The 21,970-nt window shown below is 40.8% G+C and overlaps 15 non-coding genes across 15 annotated transcripts; all 15 read right to left on the bottom strand.

The window, feature by feature from the left end:
* Positions 1–1,765: 1,765 nt before the first annotated feature.
* TRNAH-GUG (transfer RNA histidin (anticodon GUG)) lies at positions 1,766–1,837 on the bottom strand. The gene has a single exon. It is a non-coding gene; the product is annotated as a tRNA-His (tRNA).
* Positions 1,838–2,293: 456 nt separating this feature from the next.
* On the bottom strand, positions 2,294–2,365 carry TRNAH-GUG (transfer RNA histidin (anticodon GUG)). Its single transcript has one exon. It is a non-coding gene; the product is annotated as a tRNA-His (tRNA).
* Positions 2,366–4,630: 2,265 nt separating this feature from the next.
* Positions 4,631–4,702, bottom strand: TRNAH-GUG (transfer RNA histidin (anticodon GUG)). Its single transcript has one exon. It is a non-coding gene; the product is annotated as a tRNA-His (tRNA).
* A 456-nt stretch (positions 4,703–5,158) lies between these two features.
* TRNAH-GUG (transfer RNA histidin (anticodon GUG)) lies at positions 5,159–5,230 on the bottom strand. The gene has a single exon. It is a non-coding gene; the product is annotated as a tRNA-His (tRNA).
* Positions 5,231–7,762: 2,532 nt separating this feature from the next.
* TRNAH-GUG (transfer RNA histidin (anticodon GUG)) lies at positions 7,763–7,834 on the bottom strand. The gene has a single exon. It is a non-coding gene; the product is annotated as a tRNA-His (tRNA).
* A 456-nt stretch (positions 7,835–8,290) lies between these two features.
* Positions 8,291–8,362, bottom strand: TRNAH-GUG (transfer RNA histidin (anticodon GUG)). The gene has a single exon. It is a non-coding gene; the product is annotated as a tRNA-His (tRNA).
* Positions 8,363–10,894: 2,532 nt separating this feature from the next.
* TRNAH-GUG (transfer RNA histidin (anticodon GUG)) lies at positions 10,895–10,966 on the bottom strand. The gene has a single exon. It is a non-coding gene; the product is annotated as a tRNA-His (tRNA).
* A 456-nt stretch (positions 10,967–11,422) lies between these two features.
* On the bottom strand, positions 11,423–11,494 carry TRNAH-GUG (transfer RNA histidin (anticodon GUG)). The gene has a single exon. It is a non-coding gene; the product is annotated as a tRNA-His (tRNA).
* Positions 11,495–14,534: 3,040 nt separating this feature from the next.
* TRNAH-GUG (transfer RNA histidin (anticodon GUG)) lies at positions 14,535–14,606 on the bottom strand. The gene has a single exon. It is a non-coding gene; the product is annotated as a tRNA-His (tRNA).
* Positions 14,607–18,171: 3,565 nt separating this feature from the next.
* TRNAH-GUG (transfer RNA histidin (anticodon GUG)) lies at positions 18,172–18,243 on the bottom strand. Its single transcript has one exon. It is a non-coding gene; the product is annotated as a tRNA-His (tRNA).
* Positions 18,244–18,699: 456 nt separating this feature from the next.
* TRNAH-GUG (transfer RNA histidin (anticodon GUG)) lies at positions 18,700–18,771 on the bottom strand. The gene has a single exon. It is a non-coding gene; the product is annotated as a tRNA-His (tRNA).
* Positions 18,772–19,485: 714 nt separating this feature from the next.
* On the bottom strand, positions 19,486–19,557 carry TRNAH-GUG (transfer RNA histidin (anticodon GUG)). The gene has a single exon. It is a non-coding gene; the product is annotated as a tRNA-His (tRNA).
* A 724-nt stretch (positions 19,558–20,281) lies between these two features.
* TRNAH-GUG (transfer RNA histidin (anticodon GUG)) lies at positions 20,282–20,353 on the bottom strand. Its single transcript has one exon. It is a non-coding gene; the product is annotated as a tRNA-His (tRNA).
* A 717-nt stretch (positions 20,354–21,070) lies between these two features.
* On the bottom strand, positions 21,071–21,142 carry TRNAH-GUG (transfer RNA histidin (anticodon GUG)). Its single transcript has one exon. It is a non-coding gene; the product is annotated as a tRNA-His (tRNA).
* A 724-nt stretch (positions 21,143–21,866) lies between these two features.
* TRNAH-GUG (transfer RNA histidin (anticodon GUG)) lies at positions 21,867–21,938 on the bottom strand. The gene has a single exon. It is a non-coding gene; the product is annotated as a tRNA-His (tRNA).
* Between the last annotated feature and the right edge of the window lie 32 nt (positions 21,939–21,970).

Raw genomic sequence — 21,970 nt, 5'->3', positions numbered from 1 at the left:
TGTTCGCATTACGTGCTACTCAGTAAGCGACGAATAAGTATAGTGCATTGATTTTGCATTTAATCTACAGTTTATGATGACTGCGTGATTATGTTTGCAACCTGTTACCCTGGAAGTAAAATTGAATGTAGAATCCCAAAATACGACGCAAAACAACAAAAACTACATATAGCACAATCTGCCGAGACCAGGATTCGAACCTGGGTTATTGCGGCCACAACGCAATGTCCTAACCACTAGCTAGACGATCACAGCTAGCTAGAGTCATGTTCGGATAACGTGATGCTCGGTAAGCGACGAATAAGTATAGTGCATTTATTTTGCATTTAATCTACAGTTTATGATGACTGCGTGATTATGTTTGCTAACCTGTTACCCTGGAATAGAATTGATTGTATAATTCAAAAATACGAATCAAAACAAAACATCGACATATCGCACAATCTGCTGAGACCAGATTTTGAAACTGGGTTATTGCGCCACAACGCAATGTCCTAACCACTAGACGATCACGGCTAGCCAGTCATGTTCGAATTACGTGCTATTCAGTAAGTGACGAATATGTATAGTGCATTGATCTTGCATTTAATCGGCAGTTTATGATGACTGCGTGATTATGTTTCGTACCTGTTACTCTGAAATGGAATTGAATATAGAATCCCAAAATACGACTCAAAACAACAAGAACTACCTATAGCACAATCTGCCGATACCAGGATTCGAACATGGGTTATTGCGGCCACAACGAAATGTCCTAACCACTAGACGATCACGGCTAGCCAGTCATGTTCGAATTTCGTGCTACTCAGTAAGCGACGAATAAGTATAGTGCATTGATCTTGCATTTAATCTACAGTTTATGATGACTGCGTGATTATGTTTGCTAACCTGTTATCCTGGAAATGAATTGAAGGTAGAATCCCAAAATACGACTCAAAACAACAAAACAACGAAACAACGACATATCGCACAATCTACCGGGACCAGGATTCGAAACTGGGTTATTGCGGGCACAACGCAATGTCCTAACCACTAGACGATCACGGCTAGCTAGAGTCATGTTCGGATAACGTGATGCTCAGTAAGCGACGAATAAGTATAGTGCATTTATTTTGCATTTAATCTACAGTTTATGATGACTGCGTTATTGTGTTTGCTAACCTGTTACCCTGGAAAAGAATTGAAAGTAGAATCCCAAAATACGACTCAAAATAACAAAACAACGACATAACGCACAATCTGCCGAGACCAGGATTCGAACCTGGGTTATTACGGCCACAACGCAATTTCCTGACCACTAGACGATCACGGCTAGCTAGAGTCATGTTCGCATTACATGCTACTCAGTAAGCGACGAATAAGTATAGTGCATTGATCTTGCATTTAATCTACAGTTTATGATGACTGCGTGATTATGTTTGCCAACCTGTTACCCTGGAAGTAAAATTGAATGTAGAATCCCAAAATACGACGCAAAACAACAAAAACTACATATAGCACAATCGCCCGAGACCAGGATTCGAACCTGGGTTATTGCGGCCACAACGCAATGTCCTATCCACTAGACAATCACGGCTAGCCAGTCATGTCCTGATTTGGTGCTACTCAGTAAGCGACGAATAAGTATAGTGCATTGAACTTGCATTTAATCTACAGTTGATCATGACTGCGTGATTACGTTTCGTAACCTGTTACTCTGAAATGGAATTGAATGTAGAATCCCAAAATATGACGCAAAACAACAAAAACTACATATAGCACAATCTGCCGAGACCAGGATTCGAACCTGGGTTATTGCGGCCACAACGCAATGTCCTAACCACTAGACGATCACGGCTAGCTAGAGTCATGTTCGGATAACGTGATGCTCAGTAAGCGACGAATAAGTATAGTGCATTTATTTTGCATTTAATCTACAGTTTATGATGACTGCGTTATTATGTTTGCTAACCTGTTACCCTGGAAAAGAATTGAAAGTAGAATCCCAAAATACGACTCAAAATAACAAAACAACGACATAACGCACAATCTGCCGAGACCAGGATTCGCACCTGGGTTATTGCGGCCACAACGCAATGTCCTAACCACTAGACGATCACGGCTAGCTAGAGTCATGTTCGGATTACGTGCTACTCAGTAAGCGACGAATAAGTATAGTGCATTGATCTTGCATTTAATCTACAGTTTATGATGACTGCGTAATTATGTTTCGTAACCTGTTTCTCTGAAATGGAATTGAATGTAGCATCCCAAAATACGACTCAAAACAACAAGAACTACGTATAGCACAATCTGCCGAGACCAGGATTCGAACCTGGGTTATTGCGGCCACAACGCAATGTCCTAACCACTAGACGATCACGGCTAGCTAGAGTCATGTTCGGATCACGTGATACTCAGTAAGCGACGAATAAGTATAGTGCATTTATTTTGCATTTAATTTACAGTTTATGATGACTGCGTTATTATGTTTGCTAACCTGTTACCCTGGAATATAATTAACTGTAGAATTCAAAAATACGACTCAAAACAAAACAACGACATATCGCACAATCTGCCGAGACCTGGATTCGAATCTGGGTTATTGCGGCCACAACGCAATGTCCTAACCACTAGACGATCACGGCTAGCAAGCCATGTTCGGATGTCGTGCTACTCAAAAAGCGACGAATAAGTATAGTGCATTGATCTTGCATTTAATCTGCAGTTTATGATGACTGCGTGATTATGTTTCGTAACCTGTTACACTGAAATGTAATTGAATGTAGAATCCCAAAATACGACTCAAAACAACAAGAACTACATATAGCACAATCTGCCGAGACCAGGATTTACACCTGGGTTATTGCGGTCACAATGGAATGTCCTAACCACTAGACGATCACGGCTAGCCAGTCATGTTCTGATTACGTGTTACGCACTGAGCGACGAATAAGTATAGTGCATTGAACTTGCATTTAATCTAGAGTTTCTGATGACTGCGTGATTATGTTTGCTAACCTGTTACCCTGGAAAAGAATTGCATGTAGAATCCCAAAATACGACTCAAAACAACAAAACAACGACATAACGCACAATCTGCCCAGACCAGGATTCGAACCTGGGTTATTGCGGCCACAACGCAATGTCCCAGCCATGTTCGGATATCGTGCTACTCAAAAAGCGACGATTAAATATAGTGCATTGATCTTGCATTTAATCTGCAGTTTATGATGACTGCGTGATTATGTTTCGTAACCTGTTACTCTGAAATGGAATTGAATGTAGAATCCCCAAATACGACTCAAAACAACAAGAACTACATATCGCACAATCTGCCGAGACCAGGATTCAAACCTGGGTTATTGCGGCCACAATGCAATGTCCTAACCACCAGACGATCACGGCTAGCTAGAGTCATGTTCGGATTACGTGCTACTCAGTAAGCGAAGAATAAGTATAGTGCATTTATTTTGCATTTAATCTACAGTTTATGATGACTGCGTGATTATGTTTGCTAACCTGTTACCCTGGAATAGAATTGATTGTAGAATTCAAAAATACGAATCAAAACAAAACATCGACATATCGCACAATCTGCTGAGACCAGATTTTGAAACTGGGTTATTGCGCCACAACGCAATGTCCTAACCACTAGACGATCACGGCTAGCCAGTCATGTTCGAATTACGTGCTATTCAGTAAGTGACGAATATGTATAGTGCATTGATCTTGCATTTAATCGGCAGTTTATGATGACTGCGTGATTATGTTTCGTACCTGTTACTCTGAAATGGAATTGAATATAGAATCTCAAAATACGACTCAAAACAACAAGAACTACCTATAGCACAATCTGCCGATACCAGGATTCGAACATGGGTTATTGCGGCCACAACGAAATGTCCTAACCACTAGACGATCACGGCTAGCCAGTCATGTTCGAATTTCGTGCTACTCAGTAAGCGACGAATAAGTATAGTGCATTGATCTTGCATTTAATCTACAGTTTATGATGACTGCGTGATTATGTTTGCTAACCTGTTATCCTGGAAATGAATTGAAGGTAGAATCCCAAAATACGACTCAAAACAACAAAACAACGAAACAACGACATATCGCACAATCTACCGGGACCAGGATTCGAAACTGGGTTATTGCGGGCACAACGCAATGTCCTAACCACTAGACGATCACGGCTAGCTAGAGTCATGTTCGGATAACGTGATGCTCAGTAAGCGACGAATAAGTATAGTGCATTTATTTTGCATTTAATCTACAGTTTATGATGACTGCGTTATTATGTTTGCTAACCTGTTACCCTGGAAAAGAATTGAAAGTAGAATCCCAAAATACGACTCAAAACAACAAAACCACATATCGCACAATCTGCCGAGACCAGGCTTCGAACCTGGGTTATTGCGGTCACAATGGAATGTCCTATCCACTAGACGATCACGGCTAGCCAGTCATGTCCTGATTTGGTGCTACTCAGTAAGCGACGAATAAGTATAGTGCATTGAACTTGCATTTAATCTACAGTTGATCATGACTGCGTGATTACGTTTCGTAACCTGTTACTCTGAAATGGAATTGAATGTAGAATCCCAAAATATGACGCAAAACAACAAAAACTACATATAGCACAATCTGCCGAGACCAGGATTCGAACCTGGGTTATTGCGGCCACAACGCAATGTCCTAACCACTAGACGATCACGGCTAGCTAGAGTCATGTTCGGATAACGTGATGCTCAGTAAGCGACGAATAAGTATAGTGCATTTATTTTGCATTTAATCTACAGTTTATGATGACTGCGTTATTATGTTTGCTAACCTGTTACCCTGGAAAAGAATTGAAAGTAGAATCCCAAAATACGACTCAAAATAACAAAACAACGACATAACGCACAATCTGCCGAGACCAGGATTCGCACCTGGGTTATTGCGGCCACAACGCAATGTCCTAACCACTAGACGATCACGGCTAGCTAGAGTCATGTTCGGATTACGTGCTACTCAGTAAGCGACGAATAAGTATAGTGCATTGATCTTGCATTTAATCTACAGTTTATGATGACTGCGTAATTATGTTTCGTAACCTGTTTCTCTGAAATGGAATTGAATGTAGCATCCCAAAATACGACTCAAAACAACAAGAACTACGTATAGCACAATCTGCCGAGACCAGGATTCGAACCTGGGTTATTGCGGCCACAACGCAATGTCCTAACCACTAGACGATCACGGCTAGCTAGAGTCATGTTCGGATCACGTGATACTCAGTAAGCGACGAATAAGTATAGTGCATTTATTTTGCATTTAATTTACAGTTTATGATGACTGCGTTATTATGTTTGCTAACCTGTTACCCTGGAATATAATTAACTGTAGAATTCAAAAATACGACTCAAAACAAAACAACGACATATCGCACAATCTGCCGAGACCTGGATTCGAATCTGGGTTATTGCGGCCACAACGCAATGTCCTAACCACTAGACGATCACGGCTAGCAAGCCATGTTCGGATGTCGTGCTACTCAAAAAGCGACGAATAAGTATAGTGCATTGATCTTGCATTTAATCTGCAGTTTATGATGACTGCGTGATTATGTTTCGTAACCTGTTACACTGAAATGTAATTGAATGTAGAATCCCAAAATACGACTCAAAACAACAAGAACTACATATAGCACAATCTGCCGAGACCAGGATTTACACCTGGGTTATTGCGGTCACAATGGAATGTCCTAACCACTAGACGATCACGGCTAGCCAGTCATGTTCTGATTACGTGTTACGCACTGAGCGACGAATAAGTATAGTGCATTGAACTTGCATTTAATCTAGAGTTTCTGATGACTGCGTGATTATGTTTGCTAACCTGTTACCCTGGAAAAGAATTGCATGTAGAATCCCAAAATACGACTCAAAACAACAAAACAACGACATAACGCACAATCTGCCCAGACCAGGATTCGAACCTGGGTTATTGCGGCCACAACGCAATGTCCCAGCCATGTTCGGATATCGTGCTACTCAAAAAGCGACGATTAAATATAGTGCATTGATCTTGCATTTAATCTGCAGTTTATGATGACTGCGTGATTATGTTTCGTAACCTGTTACTCTGAAATGGAATTGAATGTAGAATCCCCAAATACGACTCAAAACAACAAGAACTACATATCGCACAATCTGCCGAGACCAGGATTCAAACCTGGGTTATTGCGGCCACAATGCAATGTCCTAACCACCAGACGATCACGGCTAGCTAGAGTCATGTTCGGATTACGTGCTACTCAGTAAGCGAAGAATAAGTATAGTGCATTTATTTTGCATTTAATCTACAGTTTATGATGACTGCGTGATTATGTTTGCTAACCTGTTACCCTGGAATAGAATTGATTGTAGAATTCAAAAATACGAATCAAAACAAAACATCGACATATCGCACAATCTGCTGAGACCAGATTTTGAAACTGGGTTATTGCGCCACAACGCAATGTCCTAACCACTAGACGATCACGGCTAGCCAGTCATGTTCGAATTACGTGCTATTCAGTAAGTGACGAATATGTATAGTGCATTGATCTTGCATTTAATCGGCAGTTTATGATGACTGCGTGATTATGTTTCGTACCTGTTACTCTGAAATGGAATTGAATATAGAATCCCAAAATACGACTCAAAACAACAAGAACTACCTATAGCACAATCTGCCGATACCAGGATTCGAACATGGGTTATTGCGGCCACAACGAAATGTCCTAACCACTAGACGATCACGGCTAGCCAGTCATGTTCGAATTTCGTGCTACTCAGTAAGCGACGAATAAGTATAGTGCATTGATCTTGCATTTAATCTACAGTTTATGATGACTGCGTGATTATGTTTGCTAACCTGTTATCCTGGAAATGAATTGAAGGTAGAATCCCAAAATACGACTCAAAACAACAAAACAACGAAACAACGACATATCGCACAATCTACCGGGACCAGGATTCGAAACTGGGTTATTGCGGGCACAACGCAATGTCCTAACCACTAGACGATCACGGCTAGCTAGAGTCATGTTCGGATAACGTGATGCTCAGTAAGCGACGAATAAGTATAGTGCATTTATTTTGCATTTAATCTACAGTTTATGATGACTGCGTTATTATGTTTGCTAACCTGTTACCCTGGAAAAGAATTGAAAGTAGAATCCCAAAATACGACTCAAAATAACAAAACAACGACATAACGCACAATCTGCCGAGACCAGGATTCGAACCTGGGTTATTACGGCCACAACGCAATTTCCTGACCACTAGACGATCACGGCTAGCTAGAGTCATGTTCGCATTACATGCTACTCAGTAAGCGACGAATAAGTATAGTGCATTGATCTTGCATTTAATCTACAGTTTATGATGACTGCGTGATTATGTTTGCCAACCTGTTACCCTGGAAGTAAAATTGAATGTAGAATCCCAAAATACGACGCAAAACAACAAAAACTACATATAGCACAATCGCCCGAGACCAGGATTCGAACCTGGGTTATTGCGGCCACAACGCAATGTCCTATCCACTAGACAATCACGGCTAGCCAGTCATGTCCTGATTTGGTGCTACTCAGTAAGCGACGAATAAGTATAGTGCATTGAACTTGCATTTAATCTACAGTTGATCATGACTGCGTGATTACGTTTCGTAACCTGTTACTCTGAAATGGAATTGAATGTAGAATCCCAAAATATGACGCAAAACAACAAAAACTACATATAGCACAATCTGCCGAGACCAGGATTCGAACCTGGGTTATTGCGGCCACAACGCAATGTCCTAACCACTAGACGATCACGGCTAGCTAGAGTCATGTTCGGATAACGTGATGCTCAGTAAGCGACGAATAAGTATAGTGCATTTATTTTGCATTTAATCTACAGTTTATGATGACTGCGTTATTATGTTTGCTAACCTGTTACCCTGGAAAAGAATTGAAAGTAGAATCCCAAAATACGACTCAAAATAACAAAACAACGACATAACGCACAATCTGCCGAGACCAGGATTCGCACCTGGGTTATTGCGGCCACAACGCAATGTCCTAACCACTAGACGATCACGGCTAGCTAGAGTCATGTTCGGATTACGTGCTACTCAGTAAGCGACGAATAAGTATAGTGCATTGATCTTGCATTTAATCTACAGTTTATGATGACTGCGTAATTATGTTTCGTAACCTGTTTCTCTGAAATGGAATTGAATGTAGCATCCCAAAATACGACTCAAAACAACAAGAACTACGTATAGCACAATCTGCCGAGACCAGGATTCGAACCTGGGTTATTGCGGCCACAACGCAATGTCCTAACCACTAGACGATCACGGCTAGCTAGAGTCATGTTCGGATCACGTGATACTCAGTAAGCGACGAATAAGTATAGTGCATTTATTTTGCATTTAATTTACAGTTTATGATGACTGCGTTATTATGTTTGCTAACCTGTTACCCTGGAATATAATTAACTGTAGAATTCAAAAATACGACTCAAAACAAAACAACGACATATCGCACAATCTGCCGAGACCTGGATTCGAATCTGGGTTATTGCGGCCACAACGCAATGTCCTAACCACTAGACGATCACGGCTAGCAAGCCATGTTCGGATGTCGTGCTACTCAAAAAGCGACGAATAAGTATAGTGCATTGATCTTGCATTTAATCTGCAGTTTATGATGACTGCGTGATTATGTTTCGTAACCTGTTACACTGAAATGTAATTGAATGTAGAATCCCAAAATACGACTCAAAACAACAAGAACTACATATAGCACAATCTGCCGAGACCAGGATTTACACCTGGGTTATTGCGGTCACAATGGAATGTCCTAACCACTAGACGATCACGGCTAGCCAGTCATGTTCTGATTACGTGTTACGCACTGAGCGACGAATAAGTATAGTGCATTGAACTTGCATTTAATCTAGAGTTTCTGATGACTGCGTGATTATGTTTGCTAACCTGTTACCCTGGAAAAGAATTGCATGTAGAATCCCAAAATACGACTCAAAACAACAAAACAACGACATAACGCACAATCTGCCCAGACCAGGATTCGAACCTGGGTTATTGCGGCCACAACGCAATGTCCCAGCCATGTTCGGATATCGTGCTACTCAAAAAGCGACGATTAAATATAGTGCATTGATCTTGCATTTAATCTGCAGTTTATGATGACTGCGTGATTATGTTTCGTAACCTGTTACTCTGAAATGGAATTGAATGTAGAATCCCCAAATACGACTCAAAACAACAAGAACTACATATCGCACAATCTGCCGAGACCAGGATTCAAACCTGGGTTATTGCGGCCACAATGCAATGTCCTAACCACCAGACGATCACGGCTAGCTAGAGTCATGTTCGGATTACGTGCTACTCAGTAAGCGAAGAATAAGTATAGTGCATTTATTTTGCATTTAATCTACAGTTTATGATGACTGCGTGATTATGTTTGCTAACCTGTTACCCTGGAATAGAATTGATTGTAGAATTCAAAAATACGAATCAAAACAAAACATCGACATATCGCACAATCTGCTGAGACCAGATTTTGAAACTGGGTTATTGCGCCACAACGCAATGTCCTAACCACTAGACGATCACGGCTAGCCAGTCATGTTCGAATTACGTGCTATTCAGTAAGTGACGAATATGTATAGTGCATTGATCTTGCATTTAATCGGCAGTTTATGATGACTGCGTGATTATGTTTCGTACCTGTTACTCTGAAATGGAATTGAATATAGAATCCCAAAATACGACTCAAAACAACAAGAACTACCTATAGCACAATCTGCCGATACCAGGATTCGAACATGGGTTATTGCGGCCACAACGAAATGTCCTAACCACTAGACGATCACGGCTAGCCAGTCATGTTCGAATTTCGTGCTACTCAGTAAGCGACGAATAAGTATAGTGCATTGATCTTGCATTTAATCTACAGTTTATGATGACTGCGTGATTATGTTTGCTAACCTGTTATCCTGGAAATGAATTGAAGGTAGAATCCCAAAATACGACTCAAAACAACAAAACAACGAAACAACGACATATCGCACAATCTACCGGGACCAGGATTCGAAACTGGGTTATTGCGGGCACAACGCAATGTCCTAACCACTAGACGATCACGGCTAGCTAGAGTCATGTTCGGATAACGTGATGCTCAGTAAGCGACGAATAAGTATAGTGCATTTATTTTGCATTTAATCTACAGTTTATGATGACTGCGTTATTATGTTTGCTAACCTGTTACCCTGGAAAAGAATTGAAAGTAGAATCCCAAAATACGACTCAAAATAACAAAACAACGACATAACGCACAATCTGCCGAGACCAGGATTCGAACCTGGGTTATTACGGCCACAACGCAATTTCCTGACCACTAGACGATCACGGCTAGCTAGAGTCATGTTCGCATTACATGCTACTCAGTAAGCGACGAATAAGTATAGTGCATTGATCTTGCATTTAATCTACAGTTTATGATGACTGCGTGATTATGTTTGCCAACCTGTTACCCTGGAAGTAAAATTGAATGTAGAATCCCAAAATACGACGCAAAACAACAAAAACTACATATAGCACAATCGCCCGAGACCAGGATTCGAACCTGGGTTATTGCGGCCACAACGCAATGTCCTATCCACTAGACAATCACGGCTAGCCAGTCATGTCCTGATTTGGTGCTACTCAGTAAGCGACGAATAAGTATAGTGCATTGAACTTGCATTTAATCTACAGTTGATCATGACTGCGTGATTACGTTTCGTAACCTGTTACTCTGAAATGGAATTGAATGTAGAATCCCAAAATATGACGCAAAACAACAAAAACTACATATAGCACAATCTGCCGAGACCAGGATTCGAACCTGGGTTATTGCGGCCACAACGCAATGTCCTAACCACTAGACGATCACGGCTAGCTAGAGTCATGTTCGGATAACGTGATGCTCAGTAAGCGACGAATAAGTATAGTGCATTTATTTTGCATTTAATCTACAGTTTATGATGACTGCGTTATTATGTTTGCTAACCTGTTACCCTGGAAAAGAATTGAAAGTAGAATCCCAAAATACGACTCAAAATAACAAAACAACGACATAACGCACAATCTGCCGAGACCAGGATTCGCACCTGGGTTATTGCGGCCACAACGCAATGTCCTAACCACTAGACGATCACGGCTAGCTAGAGTCATGTTCGGATTACGTGCTACTCAGTAAGCGACGAATAAGTATAGTGCATTGATCTTGCATTTAATCTACAGTTTATGATGACTGCGTAATTATGTTTCGTAACCTGTTTCTCTGAAATGGAATTGAATGTAGCATCCCAAAATACGACTCAAAACAACAAGAACTACGTATAGCACAATCTGCCGAGACCAGGATTCGAACCTGGGTTATTGCGGCCACAACGCAATGTCCTAACCACTAGACGATCACGGCTAGCTAGAGTCATGTTCGGATCACGTGATACTCAGTAAGCGACGAATAAGTATAGTGCATTTATTTTGCATTTAATTTACAGTTTATGATGACTGCGTTATTATGTTTGCTAACCTGTTACCCTGGAATATAATTAACTGTAGAATTCAAAAATACGACTCAAAACAAAACAACGACATATCGCACAATCTGCCGAGACCTGGATTCGAATCTGGGTTATTGCGGCCACAACGCAATGTCCTAACCACTAGACGATCACGGCTAGCAAGCCATGTTCGGATGTCGTGCTACTCAAAAAGCGACGAATAAGTATAGTGCATTGATCTTGCATTTAATCTGCAGTTTATGATGACTGCGTGATTATGTTTCGTAACCTGTTACACTGAAATGTAATTGAATGTAGAATCCCAAAATACGACTCAAAACAACAAGAACTACATATAGCACAATCTGCCGAGACCAGGATTTACACCTGGGTTATTGCGGTCACAATGGAATGTCCTAACCACTAGACGATCACGGCTAGCCAGTCATGTTCTGATTACGTGTTACGCACTGAGCGACGAATAAGTATAGTGCATTGAACTTGCATTTAATCTAGAGTTTCTGATGACTGCGTGATTATGTTTGCTAACCTGTTACCCTGGAAAAGAATTGCATGTAGAATCCCAAAATACGACTCAAAACAACAAAACAACGACATAACGCACAATCTGCCCAGACCAGGATTCGAACCTGGGTTATTGCGGCCACAACGCAATGTCCCAGCCATGTTCGGATATCGTGCTACTCAAAAAGCGACGATTAAATATAGTGCATTGATCTTGCATTTAATCTGCAGTTTATGATGACTGCGTGATTATGTTTCGTAACCTGTTACTCTGAAATGGAATTGAATGTAGAATCCCCAAATACGACTCAAAACAACAAGAACTACATATCGCACAATCTGCCGAGACCAGGATTCAAACCTGGGTTATTGCGGCCACAATGCAATGTCCTAACCACCAGACGATCACGGCTAGCTAGAGTCATGTTCGGATTACGTGCTACTCAGTAAGCGAAGAATAAGTATAGTGCATTTATTTTGCATTTAATCTACAGTTTATGATGACTGCGTGATTATGTTTGCTAACCTGTTACCCTGGAATAGAATTGATTGTAGAATTCAAAAATACGAATCAAAACAAAACATCGACATATCGCACAATCTGCTGAGAACAGATTTCGAAACTGGGTTATTGCGCCAGAACGCAATGTCCTAACCACTAGACGATCACGGCTAGCCAGTCATGTTCGAATTACGTGCTATTCAGTAAGTGACGAATATGTAAGTGCATTGATCTTGCATTTAATCGGCAGTTTATGATGACTGCGTGATTATGTTTCGTATCTGTTACTCTGAAATGGAATTGAATGTAGAATCCTAAAATACGACTCAAAACAACAAGAATTACCTATAGCACAATCTGCCGAGACCAGGATTCAAACATGGGTTATTGCGGCCACAACGCAATGTCCTAACCACTAGACGATCACGGCTAGCCAGTCATGTTCGAATTACGTACTATTCAGTAAGTGACGAATATGTATAGTGCTTTGATCTTGCATTTAATCTACAGTTTATGATGACAGCGTGATTATGTTTGCCAACCTGTTACCCTGGAAGTAAAATTGAATGCAGAATTCCAAAATACGACGCAAAACAACAAAAACTACATATAGCACAATCTGCCGAGACCAGGATTCGAACCTGGGTTATTGCGGCCACAACGCAATGTCCTAACCACTAGACGATCACAGCTAGCTAGAGTCATGTTCGGATAACGTGATGCTCAGTAAGCGACGAATAAGTATAGTGCATTTATTTTGCATTTAATCTACAGTTTATGATGACTGCGTGATTATGTTTGCTAACCTGTTACCCTGGAATAGAATTGATTGTATAATTCAAAAATACGAATCAAAACAAAACATCGACATATCGCACAATCTGCTGAGACCAGATTTTGAAACTGGGTTATTGCGATACAACGCAATGTCCTAACCACTAGACGATCACGGCTAGCCAGTCATGTTCGAATTACGTGCTATTCAGTAAGTGACGAATATGTATAGTGCATTGATCTTGCATTTAATCGGCAGTTTATGATGACTGCGTGATTATGTTTCGTACCTGTTACTCTGAAATGGAATTGAATATAGAATCCCAAAATACGACTCAAAACAACAAGAACTACCTATAGCACAATCTGCCGATACCAAGATTCGAACATGGGTTATTGCGGCCACAACGCAATGTCCTAACCACTAGACGATCACGGCTAGCCAGTCATGTTCGAATTACGTGCTATTCAGTAAGTGACGAATATGTATAGTGCATTGATCTTGCATTTAATCTACAGTTTATGATGACTGCGTTATTATGTTTGCTAACCTGTTACCCTGGAAAAGAATTGAAAGTAGAATCCCAAAATACGACTCAAAACAACAAGAACTACATATAGCACAATCTGCCGAGACCAGGATTCGAAACTGGGTTATTGCGGGCACAACGCAATGTCCTAACCACTAGACGATCACGGCTAGCCAGTCATGTTCGAATTTCGTGCTACTCAGTAAGCGACGAATAAGTATAGTGCATTGATCTTGCATTTAATCTACAGTTTATGATGACTGCGTTATTATGTTTGCTAACCTGTTACCCTGGAAAAGAATTGAAAGTAGAATCCCAAAATACGACTCAAAATAACAAAACAACGACATAACGCACAATCTGCCGAGACCAGGATTCGCACCTGGGTTATTGCGGCCACAACGCAATGTCCTAACCACTAGACGATCACGGCTAGCTAGAGTCATGTTCGGATTACGTGCTACTCAGTAAGCGACGAATAAGTATAGTGCATTGATCTTGCATTTAATCTACAGTTTATGATGACTGCGTAATTATGTTTCGTAACCTGTTTCTCTGAAATGGAATTGAATGTAGCATCCCAAAATACGACTCAAAACAACAAGAACTACGTATAGCACAATCTGCCGAGACCAGGATTCGAACCTGGGTTATTGCGGCCACAACGCAATGTCCTAACCACTAGACGATCACGGCTAGCTAGAGTCATGTTCGGATCACGTGATACTCAGTAAGCGACGAATAAGTATAGTGCATTTATTTTGCATTTAATTTACAGTTTATGATGACTGCGTTATTATGTTTGCTAACCTGTTACCCTGGAATATAATTAACTGTAGAATTCAAAAATACGACTCAAAACAAAACAACGACATATCGCACAATCTGCCGAGACCTGGATTCGAATCTGGGTTATTGCGGCCACAACGCAATGTCCTAACCACTAGACGATCACGGCTAGCAAGCCATGTTCGGATGTCGTGCTACTCAAAAAGCGACGAATAAGTATAGTGCATTGATCTTGCATTTAATCTGCAGTTTATGATGACTGCGTGATTATGTTTCGTAACCTGTTACACTGAAATGTAATTGAATGTAGAATCCCAAAATACGACTCAAAACAACAAGAACTACATATAGCACAATCTGCCGAGACCAGGATTTACACCTGGGTTATTGCGGTCACAATGGAATGTCCTAACCACTAGACGATCACGGCTAGCCAGTCATGTTCTGATTACGTGTTACGCACTGAGCGACGAATAAGTATAGTGCATTGAACTTGCATTTAATCTAGAGTTTCTGATGACTGCGTGATTATGTTTGCTAACCTGTTACCCTGGAAAAGAATTGCATGTAGAATCCCAAAATACGACTCAAAACAACAAAACAACGACATAACGCACAATCTGCCCAGACCAGGATTCGAACCTGGGTTATTGCGGCCACAACGCAATGTCCCAGCCATGTTCGGATATCGTGCTACTCAAAAAGCGACGATTAAATATAGTGCATTGATCTTGCATTTAATCTGCAGTTTATGATGACTGCGTGATTATGTTTCGTAACCTGTTACTCTGAAATGGAATTGAATGTAGAATCCCCAAATACGACTCAAAACAACAAGAACTACATATCGCACAATCTGCCGAGACCAGGATTCAAACCTGGGTTATTGCGGCCACAATGCAATGTCCTAACCACCAGACGATCACGGCTAGCTAGAGTCATGTTCGGATTACGTGCTACTCAGTAAGCGAAGAATAAGTATAGTGCATTTATTTTGCATTTAATCTACAGTTTATGATGACTGCGTGATTATGTTTGCTAACCTGTTACCCTGGAATAGAATTGATTGTAGAATTCAAAAATACGAATCAAAACAAAACATCGACATATCGCACAATCTGCTGAGAACAGATTTCGAAACTGGGTTATTGCGCCAGAACGCAATGTCCTAACCACTAGACGATCACGGCTAGCCAGTCATGTTCGAATTACGTGCTATTCAGTAAGTGACGAATATGTAAGTGCATTGATCTTGCATTTAATCGGCAGTTTATGATGACTGCGTGATTATGTTTCGTATCTGTTACTCTGAAATGGAATTGAATGTAGAATCCTAAAATACGACTCAAAACAACAAGAATTACCTATAGCACAATCTGCCGAGACCAGGATTCAAACATGGGTTATTGCGGCCACAACGCAATGTCCTAACCACTAGACGATCACGGCTAGCCAGTCATGTTCGAATTACGTACTATTCAGTAAGTGACGAATATGTATAGTGCATTGATCTTGCATTTAATCTACAGTTTATGATGACAGCGTGATTATGTTTGCCAACCTGTTACCCTGGAAGTAAAATTGAATGCAGAATTCCAAAATACGACGCAAAACAACAAAAACTACATATAGCACAATCTGCCGAGACCAGGATTCGAACCTGGGTTATTGCGGCCACAACGCAATGTCCTAACCACTAGACGATCACAGCTAGCTAGAGTCATGTTCGGATAACGTGATGCTCAGTAAGCGACGAATAAGTATAGTGCATTTATTTTGCATTTAATCTACAGTTTATGATGACTGCGTGATTATGTTTGCTAACCTGTTACCCTGGAATAGAATTGATTGTATAATTCAAAAATACGAATCAAAACAAAACATCGACATATCGCACAATCTGCTGAGACCAGATTTTGAAACTGGGTTATTGCGATACAACGCAATGTCCTAACCACTAGACGATCACGGCTAGCCAGTCATGTTCGAATTACGTGCTATTCAGTAAGTGACGAATATGTATAGTGCATTGATCTTGCATTTAATCGGCAGTTTATGATGACTGCGTGATTATGTTTCGTACCTGTTACTCTGAAATGGAATTGAATATAGAATCCCAAAATACGACTCAAAACAACAAGAACTACCTATAGCACAATCTGCCGATACCAAGATTCGAACATGGGTTATTGCGGCCACAACGCAATGTCCTAACCACTAGACGATCACGGCTAGCCAGTCATGTTCGAATTACGTGCTATTCAGTAAGTGACGAATATGTATAGTGCATTGATCTTGCATTTAATCTACAGTTTATGATGACTGCGTTATTATGTTTGCTAACCTGTTACCCTGGAAAAGAATTGAAAGTAGAATCCCAAAATACGACTCAAAACAACAAGAACTACATATAGCACAATCTGCCGAGACCAGGATTCGAAACTGGGTTATTGCGGGCACAACGCAATGTCCTAACCACTAGACGATCACGGCTAGCCAGTCATGTTCGAATTTCGTGCTACTCAGTAAGCGACGAATAAGTATAGTGCATTGATCTTGCATTTAATCTACAGTTTATGATGACTGCGTTATTATGTTTGCTAACCTGTTACCCTGGAAAAGAATTGAAAGTAGAATCCCAAAATACGACTCAAAACAACAAGAACTACATATCGCACAATCTACCGGGACCAGGATTCGAAACTGGGTTATTGCGGGCACAACGCAATGTCCTAACCACTAGACGATCACGGCTAGCTAGAGTCATGTTCGGATAACGTGATGCTCAGTAAGCGACGAATAAGTATAGTGCATTTATTTTGCATTTAATCTACAGTTTATGATGACTGCGTTATTATGTTTGCTAACCTGTTACCCTGGAAAAGAATTGAAAGTAGAATCCCAAAATACGACTCAAAATAACAAAACAACGACATAACGCACAATCTGCCGAGACCAGGATTCGAACCTGGGTTATTGCGGCCACAATGCAATTTCCTGACCACTAGACGATCACGGCTAGCTAGAGTCATGTTCGCATTACGTGCTACTCAGTAAGCGACGAATAAGTATAGTGCATTGATCTTGCATTTAATCTACAGTTTATGATGACTGCGTGATTATGTTTGCCAACCTGTTACCCTGGAAGCAAAATTGAATGTAGAATCCCAAAATACGACGCAAAACAACAAAAACTACATATAGCACAATCGCCCGAGACCAGGATTCGAACCTGGGTTATTGCGGCCACAACGTAATGTCCTATCCACTAGACAATCACGGCTAGCCAGTCATGTCCTGATTTGGTGCTACTCAGTAAGCGACGAATAAGTATAGTGCATTGAACTTGCATTTAATCTACAGTTTATCATGACTGCGTGATTACGTTTCGTAACCTGTTACTCTGAAATGGAATTGAATGTAGAATCCCAAAATATGACGCAAAACAACAAAAACTACATATAGCACAATCTGCCGAGACCAGGATTCGAACCTGGGTTATTGCGGCCACAACGCAATGTCCTAACCACTAGACGATCACGGCTAGCTAGAGTCATGTTCGGATAACGTGATGCTCAGTAAGCGACGAATAAGTATAGTGCATTTATTTTGCATTTAATCCACAGTTTATGATGACTGCGTTATTATGTTTGCTAACCTGTTACCCTGGAAAAGAATTGAAAGTAGAATCCCAAAATACGACTCAAAATAACAAAACAACGACATATCGCACAATCTGCCGAGACCAGGATTCGCACCTGTGTTATTGCGGCCACAACGCAATGTCCTAACCACTAGACGATCACGGCTAGCTAGAGTCATGTTAGGATTACGTGCTACTCAGTAAGCGACGAATAAGTATAGTGCATTGATCTTGCATTTAATCTACAGTTTATGATGACTGCGTAATTATGTTTCGTAACCTGTTTCTCTGAAATGGAATTGAATGTAGCATCCCAAAATACGACTCAAAACAACAAGAACTACGTATAGCACAATCTGCCGAGACCAGGATTCGAACCTGGGTTATTGCGGCCACAACGCAATGTCCTAACCACTAGACGATCACGGCTAGCTCGAGTCATGTTCGGATCACGTGATACTCAGTAAGCGACGAATAAGTATAGTGCATTTATTTTGCATTTAATTTACAGTTTATGATGACTGCGTTATTATGTTTGCTAACCTGTTACCCTGGAATATAATTAACTGTAGAATTCAAAAATACGACTCAAAACAAAACAACGACATATCGCACAATCTGCCGAGACCTGGATTCGAATCTGGGTTATTGCGGCCACAACGCAATGTCCTAACCACTAGACGATCACGGCTAGCAAGCCATGTTCGGATGTCGTGCTACTCAAAAAGCGACGAATAAGTATAGTGCATTGATCTTGCATTTAATCTGCAGTTTATGATGACTGCGTGATTATGTTTCGTAACCTGTTACACTGAAATGTAATTGAATGTAGAATCCCAAAATACGACTCAAAACAACAAGAACTACATATAGCACAATCTGCCGAGACCAGGATTTACACCTGGGTTATTGCGGTCACAATGGAATGTCCTAACCACTAGACGATCACGGCTAGCTAGAGTCATGTCCTGATTTGGTGCTACTCAGTAAGCGACTAATAAGTATAGTGCATTGAACTTGCATTTAATCTACAGTTTATCATGACTGCGTGATTACGTTTCGTAACCTGTTACTCTGAAATGGAATTGAATGTAGAATCCCAAAATATGACGCAAAACAACAAAAACTACATATAGCACAATCTGCCGAGACCAGGATTCGAACCTGGGTTATTGCGGCCACAACGCAATGTCCTAACCACTAGACGATCACGGCTAGCTAGAGTCATGTTCGGATAACGTGATGCTCAGTAAGCGACGAATAAGTATAGTGCATTTATTTTGCATTTAATCTACAGTTTATGATGACTGCGTTATTATGTTTGCTAACCTGTTACCCTGGAAAAGAATTGAAAGTAGAATCCCAAAATACGACTCAAAATAACAAAACAACGACATAACGCACAATCTGCCGAGACCAGGATTCGCACCTGGGTTATTGCGGCCACAACGCAATGTCCTAACCACTAGACGATCACGGCTAGCTAGAGTCATGTTCGGATTACGTGCTACTCAGTAAGCGACGAATAAGTATAGTGCATTGATCTTGCATTTAATCTACAGTTTATGATGACTGCGTAATTATGTTTGCTAACCAGTCACTCTGAAATGGAATTGAATGTAGAATTCCAAAATACGACTCAAAACAACAAGAACCACATATAGCACAATCTGCCGAGACCAGGATTCGAACCTGGGTTATTGCGGCCACAACGAAATGTCCTAACCACTAGACGATCACGGCTAGCTAGAGTCATGTTCGGATAACGTGATGCTCAGTAAGCGACGAATAAGTATAGTGCATTTATTTTGCATTTAATCTACAGTTTATGATGACTGCAGTGCGTTATTATGTTCGCTAACCTTTTAACCTGGAAAAGAATTGAAAGTAGAATCCCAAAATACGACTCAAAACAACAAAAACTACATATCGCACAATCTGCCGAGACCAGGATTCGAACCTGGGTTATTGCGGCCACAACGCAATGTCCTAACCACTAGACGATCACGGCTAGCTAGAGTCATATTCGGATAACGTGATGCTCAGTAAGCGACGAATAAGTATAGTGCATTGATCTTGCATTTAATCTACAGTTTATGATGACTGCGTTATTATGTTTGCTAACCTGTTACCCTGGAAAAGAATTGAAAGTAGAATCCCAAAACACGACTCAAAATAACAAAACAACGACATATCGCACAATCTGCCGAGACCTGGATTCGAATCTGGGTTATTGCGGCCACAACGCAATGTCCTAACCACTAGACGATCACGGCTAGCAAGCCATGTTCGGATGTCGTGCTACTCAAAAAGCGACGAATAAGTATAGTGCATTGATCTTGCATTTAATCTGCAGTTTATGATGACTGCGTGATTATGTTTCGTAACCTGTTACACTGAAATGTAATTGAATGTAGAATCCCAAAATACGACTCAAAACAACAAGAACTACATATAGCACAATCTGCCGAGACCAGGTTTTACACCTGGGTTATTGCGGTCACAATGGAATGTCCTAACCACTAGACGATCACGGCTAGCTAGAGTCATGTCCTGATTTGGTGCTACTCAGTAAGCGACTAATAAGTATAGTGCATTGAACTTGTATTTAATCTACAGTTTATCATGACTGCGTGATTACGTTTCGTAACCTGTTACTCTGAAATGGAATTGAATGTAGAATCCCAAAATATGACGCAAAACAACAAAAACTACATATAGCACAATCTGCCGAGACCAGGATTCGAACCTGGGTTATTGCGGCCACAACGCAATGTCCTAACCACTAGACGATCACGGCTAGCTAGAGTCATGTTCGGATAACGTGATGCTCAGTAAGCGACGAATAAGTATAGTGCATTTATTTTGCATTTAATCTACAGTTTATGATGACTGCGTTATTATGTTTGCTAACCTGTTACCCTGGAAAAGAATTGAAAGTAGAATCCCAAAATACGACTCAAAATAACAAAACAACGACATAACGCACAATCTGCCGAGACCAGGATTCGCACCTGGGTTATTGCGGCCACAACGCAATGTCCTAACCGCTAGACGATCACGGCTAGCTAGAGTCATGTTCGGATTACGTGCTACTCAGTAAGCGACGAATAAGTATAGTGCATTGATCTTGCATTTAATCTACAGTTTATGATGACTGCGTAATTATGTTTGCTAACCAGTCACTCTGAAATGGAATTGAATGTAGAATTCCAAAATACGACTCAAAACAACAAGAACCACATATAGCACAATCTGCCGAGACCAGGATTCGAACCTGGGTTATTGCGGCCACAACGAAATGTCCTAACCACTAGACGATCACGGCTAGCTAGAGTCATGTTCGGATAACGTGATGCTCAGTAAGCGACGAATAAGTATAGTGCATTTATTTTGCATTTAATCTACAGTTTATGATGACTGCAGTGCGTTATTATGTTCGCTAACCTTTTAACCTGGAAAAGAATTGAAAGTAGAATCCCAAAATACGACTCAAAACAACAAAAACTACATATCGCACAATCTGCCGAGACCAGGATTCGAACCTGGGTTATTGCGGCCACAACGCAATGTCCTAACCACTAGACGATCACGGCTAGCTAGAGTCATATTCGGATAACGTGATGCT

This window comes from Saccoglossus kowalevskii, chromosome 6 (genome assembly GCF_978046115.1).
Source record: "Saccoglossus kowalevskii chromosome 6, keSacKowa6.1, whole genome shotgun sequence".
NCBI classification, from domain to species: domain Eukaryota; kingdom Metazoa; phylum Hemichordata; class Enteropneusta; family Harrimaniidae; genus Saccoglossus; species Saccoglossus kowalevskii.
The sequence above is the reverse complement of the archived record's forward strand: the minus strand, read 5'-3'. Positions and strand labels throughout refer to the sequence as shown.